Source organism: Ochlerotatus camptorhynchus, unplaced genomic scaffold (genome assembly GCF_037179485.1).
Source record: "Ochlerotatus camptorhynchus isolate MF236.1 unplaced genomic scaffold, CSIRO-AGI_Acam_v1.1 ptg000231l, whole genome shotgun sequence".
Lineage (NCBI taxonomy): Eukaryota > Metazoa > Arthropoda > Insecta > Diptera > Culicidae > Ochlerotatus > Ochlerotatus camptorhynchus.
In genome coordinates, this window is record NW_027040721.1 from 1,918,628 (window position 1) to 1,929,513 (window position 10,886).

At 38.3% G+C, this 10,886-nt stretch overlaps 1 protein-coding gene across 4 annotated transcripts in view; it reads right to left on the reverse strand.

Annotated features, from left to right (window-relative positions):
* side (sidestep) overlaps positions 1-724 on the reverse strand; it is a 671,279-nt gene extending 670,555 nt beyond the window's left edge. For all 4 annotated transcript variants that reach the window (XM_065225556.1, XM_065225558.1, XM_065225557.1 and 1 more), the window contains exon 1: positions 254-724. The gene's annotated coding sequence lies outside the window, so the exon portion shown is untranslated. The remainder of the gene's footprint in view (positions 1-253) is intronic.
* Positions 725-10,886: the final 10,162 nt, after the last annotated feature.

The window sequence follows — 10,886 nt, forward strand, 5'->3', positions numbered from 1 at the left end:
ACGTGTGGACTTTTTTGAGTGTAAAAAAAACTTGTTGCAAACGTACGACTATTACAATGCATATCTTGATTTGAGTATTCAAAAAAAAAAAGCCTCCAAGGGATTGAGACTCCGTACTCCTAACTAAACCAATTTGATGTTCATCCTGAATACTCGCATCCGTCGTTATCGACATCCAACCCCATTTTCCAAACCATCCCGACCCACCCAGTTTAGGAAGGGAGAAAACATATCCATAAATCCCCACACTTACCTGTTCCAGCTAAAATCCCGTCACAATAGACCGATCGGTGCCACTGCCGCCGCCGCCGCCTCCGTTACCTACGCTTCCATAATCCATTCTGATGCTTCCTTTATACTACTGTTACCACACACTCGGCACCCAACACCAAAATTCACATACACACAAAAACGTGCGCACACACCCCGGTTCAACAAGGAACCATTACCGGAGGAGGGAACGACGACGAGATCCACCTAGATGGCACTGGCTTCCACTAAACGGCAAATGGTGAAGCAGAATGTGGAATTCGCCGAGGCGTGAATGTGATCCATGATCCTACTGGCACGGAAGCGCTTTCGCCCGTATTTTCTTTTTCACTTCCCCACACACACACTCACATATTATCATCCTTCTCGAGACACCGACAAAACCACGATGATAGATGCCCGTTACGAGGTGGGAAAATTTCAAATTTTCCGTATAATCCGTTTATTCACCGGGGCTTTTCTTCCGCTCCTAGCGTCATCCTAAATATATGCAACAACTACACAACCTTTTTCGTCGATAAACGACCGCACATTCACATAATCTTGCAAACTTTTCCAAACCCCAATAAGGAGGTGAGGGGGGGGGCACAGTGTTACAATACCAATTAAATATTCACTTGTTACGCTTCATGAAACACAAATACATTCCACTTCTTCACTCCCGTTTGCTGCGGCTGCTGTTGTTGTTGGTCAATTATTTTATCATGAATATTCAGCAGTATTTATTCGGAGGAAATTCCCCTCTAGGAACCGGCAAAAGTACACTGAAAGTGGAAAAAAATAAAAATAAAAATAACACTGGTCAATCAGCATTTACACCACTCGAATGCATTAAGTTTAAATCCGCTTAGCGAGCGGCCAGGGCACTTTCGGTCACTTCGGAAACCAGCTTCGATTCGAAAGGATATTCCGCCCGTTCCAGGGAGAAGACGCAACCCTACCTGCCCGGCTCGGAGTGGGTGGAATTGCGTTTGGTCCTTAATTCCCTGTTAATCCAGTTGGAAAATTGATTGCCCTAGCTTCGGTGAGGTGGTGGTGGTGGTGGTGGAGGTGGAGGTCCCCTATGGGTGCGTTCGTTGATCGATTCTCCATGCCGATGCTGCTGGATCCGATGAAGTGGTCTCCCCCGTATAAGTAAACAGTAATAAATGCTTTTATGAGCTACCACATTTATTTCCAACAACGGCCAATGGCTTTGTCCGGCGAGTTGGAATGTTTATGGCTTTGGTATACTTGGGAAGTGTATCAGTGTTGGTGGGGGAAATTGGCTGGAACTGTCACAAAAATAGAACAGGAAATTTCTTCTGGACAAAAGCGGATTATGTCACTGATTGACAGCGAGCGGAAGAGTTTGTTTGGGAATTTTTATTTAATGCACGCATGTGGGGATGGAGCGAAGGATCAGTCTACTTATTTTGTGATAAAGGATGCATTCATATGAAATAAATGGAGGGATCCACTTGGAGGAACTGTTTCTAGATTGTTTATGAGAGTTAAAGCACAACAATTTAAATATCAGATTTGGGAGGAAATGCTTCAGTGCGATAATTTATTGAAAATTGAATGTAAGTTTAAATTGACCGCAAGGACTCTGATTAGTATTGTGGCATTAATGGCCCTTCGCTCAGTTTCAACTTCTATTCAACTTTCAAACTGCCGTACTCTAACGGAACTATCAATCTATCCTCTTCAGAACTTTCTCTAGCTAATAAATTATCGCACTAAAGCTTCATGTTTGTATTAGTATAGCATTTCCTCCCAACTCTGAAGACCGTAAACTTCACGTATTAAGTACCAAAACACTTTCATTGAATGATTTTAAATATATTGAGTTCCAAACAAAAATTATACTCAAGTAGGGGAAATGATGGCTTCGGCATGACAGACGATTTTCGGCAACCCAAATTGAAACGCTAATTTCACTGAATTTTTTGAATGCATTCGAACGATTCTTTAGGATTTCAGCTTCAATTTGATTATATTTTTACCACTTAGAAAAAGCATTCTAGCAGAGTTTTCTTGAAAAGAAACACACGCACTACAAAATGCTGCCGATTTCGAGGTGCCGATGAAAGCACAGCTGTTTAACACGCAGCTCAAACAGAAAGGCTGCCGAATAAAAAGATGTTGCCCACAATAGTCGCTCTCACTAGAGAAGATTGGAGCTTTGTAAAAGCGTTTCAAAACAGTTTTTGACAATTATTTCGACTGAAATTGATAGAGCAACTGTCAGCAAAAGATTGTAAACAAACCAATACTGCATATGTGTGCGTTCCTTAGAGAAAATGCTATAGAAAGATGGTCGCTGCTTAGGTTGCCTAGAATACGTAGATTCCCCTATTACACATATCAAAACCAGAAACGATTACTGATCGACAGACAAAATGGGTGCCATACCACGTAGATGATAAAAATCGCCTAAATGGCCTCAAATGCGGATCAAAAGTTGCCTGCCAACAGCAAAATGACTTCTAAAAATGTCAAACTGTCAAAATGTCAAATGTCATAATCCTCCAAATAACCTAAAAAACAATCCTTAACGCTTCGAACAAGGTGGATAAAAAACTTTACGCCGATATAAAAAAAGTGGTGCCAATGCCTAGGTTAGGCAGTCCCTTATTTTCAAAAATTCGGCCAATTTGTAAATTCAACCTCTTAAAATGTTCGTTTTGGTTTGAAAACAAACATATAAAAATTTGAAGTTCGTACGTTAACGTTAAGAGGTCGCTCATCGACTCTGAATGAATGGTAGTGTAGGAGACCACCCATGCCTCGGCGACCACGCTACCTTGGTGTACACTGCATAGGTATCACCATGAATCCATGGTATAAACCATGAAAAGATACTCGCACACGTATGCTGAACGTCAACATCAGTTTTCTTTTTTCAAAAATACGACAACGCTTTCATGCGTAAAATGTGAAAAAGAAAATGAAAGAAGACGTTGCGGAAGTAGGCCTTGGATCCGAAATCTTCTTGGTTTGTTAGAGCATGGCCGGTCTAAAAACATGTTTAAATATAAGAAGTTTATTCGTCAGGCAAAGTTTGGATTTCCTGTTTATAAGAGGATACAAACATTTTATATATTTGTTACATTTGGCTTGAATGCCCTCAATGAGATCTTTAAAAGTTAATTTTTGGTCAAGTACTAATCCAAGATATTTCACTTGGTTTGACAAGGAAATTGGAATTCCGTTCATAGTGACTATGTGACTACTACTAGTTTTCAAAAACGAAGCTCTAGGCTTATGTGGAAATATTATAAGTTGAGTTTTGGACGCGTTGGGAGAGATCTTCCATTTTTGTAAATAAGAAGAGAAAATATCTAAACTTTTCTGCGGTCTGCTGCAAATAACACGAAGACTTCTTCCTTTTGCGGAAATGCCTGTGTCATCAGCGAACAAAGACTTGTGTCAACCCTGAGGCAAATCAGGGAGGTCCGAAGTGAAAATGTTATACAATATAGGCCCAAGAATGCTACCCTGAGGAACTCCTACTCTAACAGGTAGTCGATTAGATTTGGAATTTTGATAATTTACCTGCAGAGTTCTGTCAGTTAAATAATTTTGAACTAATTTCATAATGTAAAGTGGAAAATTAAACTATTTCAATTTAGCAAAATATTGAGTTCGTATTGAATTGAAGCATCATTCTATTCAATATTATCTTTTCAAAAAGTTCACTTATTGAAGAACGCAAACTTATTGGACGGTAGCTAGAAGCTTCAGCTGGATTTTTATCCGGCTTCACAATTGGAACAACTTTTGCATTTTTCCATTTATCAGGAAAGTATGTCAAATGGAAACATCTGTTAAATAATTTTACCAAGAAAGACAAGGTACTCTCTGGGAGTTTTTTGATGAGGATATAGAAAATTCCATCATCACCTGGAGCTTTCATATTTTGAAACTTTTTAGTTATAGACCTTACTTCGTCCAAATCAGTCCCCCAGGAGTCATCAAAAATATTTTCCCGAGAGAAAATATTCAGATAATCCCGAGCAACCTGTTTCTCAATAGGACTAGTAAGACCCAAACTGAAATTATGGGAACTCTCTAAGCAAGTTTCTGAGCTTTTTCCAAATTTGTGATCAAAATTTTAACCACCTTCTTTAAGCGCTGGCATAGGCTTTTGAGGTTTTTTTTTTAATTTTTGTGAGTTTCCAAAACTCGGGTCTAATTTAGAAACATTATTTTCTAAAGTGTTGTTCCTCAGGGCAGAGAATCGCTTTTTAATTTGTTTTTGCAATTTCCGCCAGGTAACTTTCATGGCAGGATCGCGTGTTCTTTGATATTGTCTCCTACGGACATTTTTCAGGCGGATCAAGAGCTGAAGATCGTCGTCTATTATAATTGAATCGAATTTAACCTCGCATTTTGGTACTGAGGCAGCTCTTGCTTCAACTATTGAAGTAGTCAGATATTCAAGAGCATAATTAATTTCATCTTCGGTTTGTAAAGGAATGTTTGGATCGAAGTTTTATTCCATAAATGATCGATATTACTCCTAATCAGCTCTATGGTAATTGAAAGTAGAGCTGTTGGGATTACAAATTATTTCTTGGAATATTTCAAAAGTTACTGGAAGGTGATCAGAACCGAAGTCAGCATGGGTAACCAGTTGGCTACAAAGTTGACATGAATCAGTTAAGACCAAATCAATAGTGGAGGGATTTCTTGCAGAAGAAAAGCATGTTGGGCTGTTTGGATATTGAATAGTGTAATAACCTGCAGAACAATCATCAAACAGAATATTACCATTGGAATTGCTTTGAGCATTATTCCATGAGCGGTGTTTTGCATTAAAATCACGAATAATGAAGAATTTAGACCTATGACGGGTAAGTTTCTGGAGGTCACCCTTGAGAAAATTCTTTTGCTGGCCTACGCATTGGAATGGCAAATAGGCAGCTATAAACGTCCAGATTTTGTTTCATCAGAAACACCCAAAGTTTCAAAACCTTTGGTTTCAAATAAAGAAAGAATTTTATGTTTGATTCGTCTATGAATAATGATGGCAACCCCACCACAGGGTCCATCAAGACGATAATTTCTATAAATCAAATAGTTTGCGTCCTTCTTAACCTTCTATGGTCAGGTTTAAGGAACGTTTCAGTTATAACGGCAATATGCACGTTATGAACTCTCAAAAAGTTAAATAGCTCGTCTTCATTATCTTTAAGAGATTGAGTATTCCAATTTTAAATATTTAAAGTTTAAAATCCATTACTGAATTTTAAAGTCATGAAAATATTATTAGCAAATTTTACTCCAGTTTGAATAGCATCAAACATGGAGTTAGATTTAAGCATATCAGAAATCATGTCAATTAATGAATTCTGTAAAAATTCTATTTTAGGGGCAGTAATGCTTCCTAAGTCAAAATTGACAAAATTTCCGTTAGAACGTTGGTTAGTATTTTGATTTCTACCCGCTGCAATAGCAGCATAGGTAGCTTCATTAACTCGCTGACCGTTGTTAACCCTCCGTTACTCGCGCTGTTGTACTTTGTACAACACACATGAGTTTTCCATTGCCATTTTGTTGCTAAGTTACCAATCGATCTGAAACCAACGAGTATTCCTCAAAAAACTTGTTTTTAACTAAACAAGCTAAACTGTTATCACAGTTAACCCCCAAAAAATGCGGATAATAGAGAAAATGTGAATGGAAACCGCGTAAACGGTGTCCGTACTACGTGGGATTTGACTTAATTGGTTACAACATGGAAAATCTTGAGATCCTGACCAGATAGAAAGTTACTGTCTTGGGCAAAGTTGTTCTATAGACTATAACCTTTTTGCTGGTGGAGAGTAGTTCAGAATTTTCTCACTTCGTAGCGCTAGAATACATGTGAAATTCTCGTATGTGATATATCTCGAGATCCTGACCAGATAGAAAGTAAATGTACTCGACAAAGTTTTTCAGGAAGTCAAGATCTTTTTGTTGGGTGACAATAGTTCAGAATTTTCTCACTATGCGGCGCTGAAATACGTGCCTTTCTCGCATATTCAATAGCTCGAGATCTTGATCAGCTAGAAAGTTACTGTCTTCGGCAAAGTTGTTAAGGGGTTCAAGATTTTTTGGCTGGTAAGCATTATTTAACAATTTTCTCACCACGTGGCGTTAGTATACATGTACACTTCTTGCATATGCTATATGTCGAGATCCTGACCAAATAGAAAGTTACTGTCTTCGGCAAAGTGGTTCAGAAGGTCAAGATCTTTTGGCTGGTGAACAGTAGTTCAGAATTTTCTCACTGCGCTGCGCTAGTGTACACGTGCAATCCTCAAATATGCTACAGTTCGAGATCCCGAACAGCTAGAAAATTACTGTCTTGGGCAAAGTTGTTTAGAAGATCAAAGCATTTTTGCTGGTGAATAGTAAATAGTTCAGAATATTTTCGGTATACGGCGCTAGTGTGCATGTAAAATATTTGTATATGCTATAGCTTAAAGTCAGGAAGTAACTGTCATCGTCAAAGTTGTACATGCGACAAAGATCTTCCGGATGGTGAACATGCAAATATTAATTTCAATTTTTTTTTTCAAGTCAATTCTGAGAAAATCAATCATGATCATTCAGAGTAAATTTTGAAAAATAATTTAACTTTGGGTGTTTTTAGGGGGTGTCCTTAAACTTATGATCGGGAGTGTACGGTTTTATAAATTTCTCCATTCAACTGAGCAAAAGTGCCTTGCTCTCTGAGTTAGTCTCGATGTCCGTGCACACGTAAATACACGGTTTTTTTTTTTATTCTAGACCCCTCGATAAGACATTTTGAAATAAGCCTAAAATGAAAGGGGGACTCTAAACATTCATTTGGTGAAAGTTTCAGCGATATCGATCTTTTAAGATAATGTTTTCCATCTGAGATACGTGTTGCCACTAATTTATCAGAGATATACAAGTGGAAGACTCACACCAATTTATGTATCCACAAATCAGCATGAAAATTTTCATCAGTAAAAGAAATACAGAATACATTTGTCTTATCCCACTTAGGCTGATGTAAATTATATTTTTATTTTATGATATTTGATATGCGAGAATTGCCCGCCAAGTTTCGAGAAACTTCTGAACTACTGTTCATCAGCCAAAAGATCTTTATCTCCTTAACAGCTTTGCCAAATACAGTAAATTTCTAGCTGTTCAGGATCTCGAGATATTATATATGCGAAGATTTCACGTATATCCTAGTGCCGCGTAGTGAGAAAATTCTGTACTGTTGACCAACGAAAAAGTTTTGATCTCCTGAACAAATCTGTCGACCATCCAAAAGGCCTGGGCTCCCTGAACAACTTTGCCCAAGACAGTAACATTCTATTTGGTCAGAATCTCGTGATAATTTACATGTGAAAATTTCACGTGTATACTAGCGCCGCTTAGGAAATTCTCAACTATTGTACACCAAGCAATAGGCTTTGACCTCCTGAACAACTTTGTCGAAGACAGTAACTTTCTATCTGATCAGGATCTTGAAACAAACCACATACGAGAATTTCACGTGTATTCTAGAGCTACGTAGTGAGAAAATTGTGAACTACTGTCCACTAGCAAAATCTATCTTATCAGAATCTCGGGATATTTTATATGCGAGAATTTTGCGGGTATACTAATGCCACGTAGTGTGAAAATTCTGAACTATTGAGCACCAAGCAATAGGCATTGACCTCATGAACAACTTTTTCAAAGACAATAATTTTTTACCTGTTCAGAATCTCGAGCTACTGTCCACCAGCCAAAAATTCTTGACCCCCTGAACAAGTTTGCCGAAAACAGTAACTTTTTATCTGTTAAAGATCTCGAGTTATTGTATATGCGAGAATTGCATGTGTATACTAGCATCGAGTAGTGGGAAAATTCTGAACAACTGTCCACCAACGAAAAGATCTTGAGTTCCTGAACAACTTTGCCAAAGACATTTACTTTCTATTTGGTCAGAATCTAGTGATGTATCACATGCGAGAACTTAACATGTATACGAGCACTACCTAGTGAGAAGATTCTGAACTACTGTTCACCAGCTAAAAGGGTATGATCTCCTGAACAGCTTTGCCGAAGACAGTAACTTTCTATACGGTCAGGATCTCGAGATATTTTAAATGAGAATTTCACGTGTATACTAGCGCCACATAGTGAGAAAATTCTGAACTATTGTCACCCAACAAAAAGTTCTTGACTTCCTGAAAAACTTTGTCGAATACATTTACTTTCTATCTGGTCAGGATCTAGAGATATTTTATATGCAAGAGTTTCACATGTATAGTAGCGCCGCTAAGTGAGAAAACTCTGAACTACTGTCCACCTGCGAAAAAGCCTTGACCTCCTGAACAACTACGCCGAAGACAGTACCTTTCTATCTGGTTGGGAACTCGAGATATTTTATATGAATATTTCACATGTATACTAGCAGCGCGTGGTGAGCAAATTCTGAACTATTGAGCACCAAGCAATAGGCTTTGACCTCCTGAAAAATTTTGTGAAAGACAGTAACTTTCTATCTGGTCAGGATCTCGAGATATATCACATACGAGAATTTCACATGTATTCTAGCGCTACGTAGTGAGAAAATTCTGAACTACTCTCCACCTGCAAAAAGGTTATAGTCTCTAGAACAACTTTGCCGAGGACAGTATAAAAGTTTAGCTTGATTTGTTAAAAACAAGTTTTTTAAGGAATACCCGTTGGTTTCGTATCGATTGGTAGCTCGGCTGCAAAATGGCAATGCATAACTCACACTGTTGTACAAAGTACATCGCGCGAGTACTCGTGTTACAAAAGTTGGCGCGAGTAACGGAGGGTTAACAGCAGTGGCACAACTCCAAGTAATTTTGCCAGTTCATCTTCGATCTGATCCAGGGATTCATCACTGGGCAGTCCTTTCATAATAACCTTGAACACACGTTCAGTTTTGGTGCCGTAAGTAAAAAATTTGTGCTGCTTCTCAGTAAGATACTTGAGAAGACATTTAAATCCGTCCAAGGTTTCAGCCAATACACGACATTCACCCCGACGGCCAATTTGCAGTGAAAACATAAATGTCACGAAGTTCAAAAGTTCCGTGCGAAGAGCTTGGAAATCGGAAGTGGTTATCACAATAGGGGGAATCTTTTCCTTCTTGGCATTAAGCCGGGAAAGTTTACTAGATTTTTTCTTGGATGATGGATCATTCTCATCATCCGTGAGCAAATCAAATTGATTACTCAAATTAATTTCATCATTAGGGGGATCAAGAGTTTGCCCCTTTCTTTTGCGTTTAGGCGCCATGGCGGCAGTAAATTTTTATCCAAATCGACTTCCAAGCAGATTACTATAAGAATCTGAAGGATCGAAGAGGAATTTTCCAAATCGATATCCAAGAAGGATTACCTCGGGTAGGGTCCAAACAAGGATCGAAGAGGAATAAGAGTTGAACAAGGTAGAACATTTTTACAGGTTGAGCACTGAAAAGTGCTGTTTAAATTTGTTGTAGCTTTAGGTAGTAGTAACACTTCCTTAAGCAAAAAGCAAATAGATCCGCACGGCAAAAGAGCACTATGCGGACTGAATCGAACATCATTCCTAATCTTGTTTGGCAACTCACTAGGTAAGCCACCTTCAATCTGATCGATCCCTCTTGTTCGTTGCGCACATCTTCGTCTTGTCCCAGTCGGATCACTACCAAGAACCATTTTCAGTGGGTCATTATCCGACATTATAACGATGTGCCCAGCCCACCGTAGTCACCAGATTTTTGCATTCGATCTACATTTCTTATCTTACAAACCTTCTGCAATGATACTTAATGATTCACTTCTTTTCTACATTGATTCAACAAGTTCCGAGCTAAATCCAATCTTTTCAAAATTGGTTTAAAATTTTAAGAAGTGAGGCCAAATCAGAAACGATTCAGGAAATTCCTAGCTGAGGGGACACTTATCAAAGCAGATTCAAAACTGAGTCTGAACTTTTTTGAAGTGAGTTCAAACTTTCGAATAAGTCATCAATATTTTTCTTACTGAATCTAAACTTTTCTGTTATGTTATTCAATCTTTTATAAAGTTGTCAAAACTTTCTTGAAGTGATTCAACATATTCCAAATCCAATGTTTAAAGAATTGGTTTCGCATTTTCTGAAGTGTGGCAACATTAGCTGATTAATATTTTTCCTAAATGAATCCACGGTTTCCAGGATTGATTCAACTTTTTTTTCCGAACTGAAAGCATACTAGTCAGAATGGGTTTGATATTTTCCTATGTGAGCTCCAGATTTTTGTTAACTGCTTTGGCATTTGGCGAGGATACAATCTTGCTTAGTGAAAGTGTAGAAAGTTTTCCGAAGTGAACCGAAAATTTTTTGAGCTTAAATTTTCCAAATGGTGTCCAACCTTTTCTGGAGGGGTTCAAAACCTTCCTTAGGGAGTCCAAACTTTTCTGTTGAGTGATTGAATTAAATTGAATGTTAGTCTGAGCTTTCCAGAAGTGATTTACCTAACTTTTAACGTAGATTCCGCTCCCTTAGATCCCTTCCTCGTTCTTGTGAGATTCACATCCTTTAAAAATTAGGCTGAGATTTTAAAGAATGGACCTTCGTGTTTTTTTTTAAAGCAAGCACAATTGTTGAGAAAACTGGGT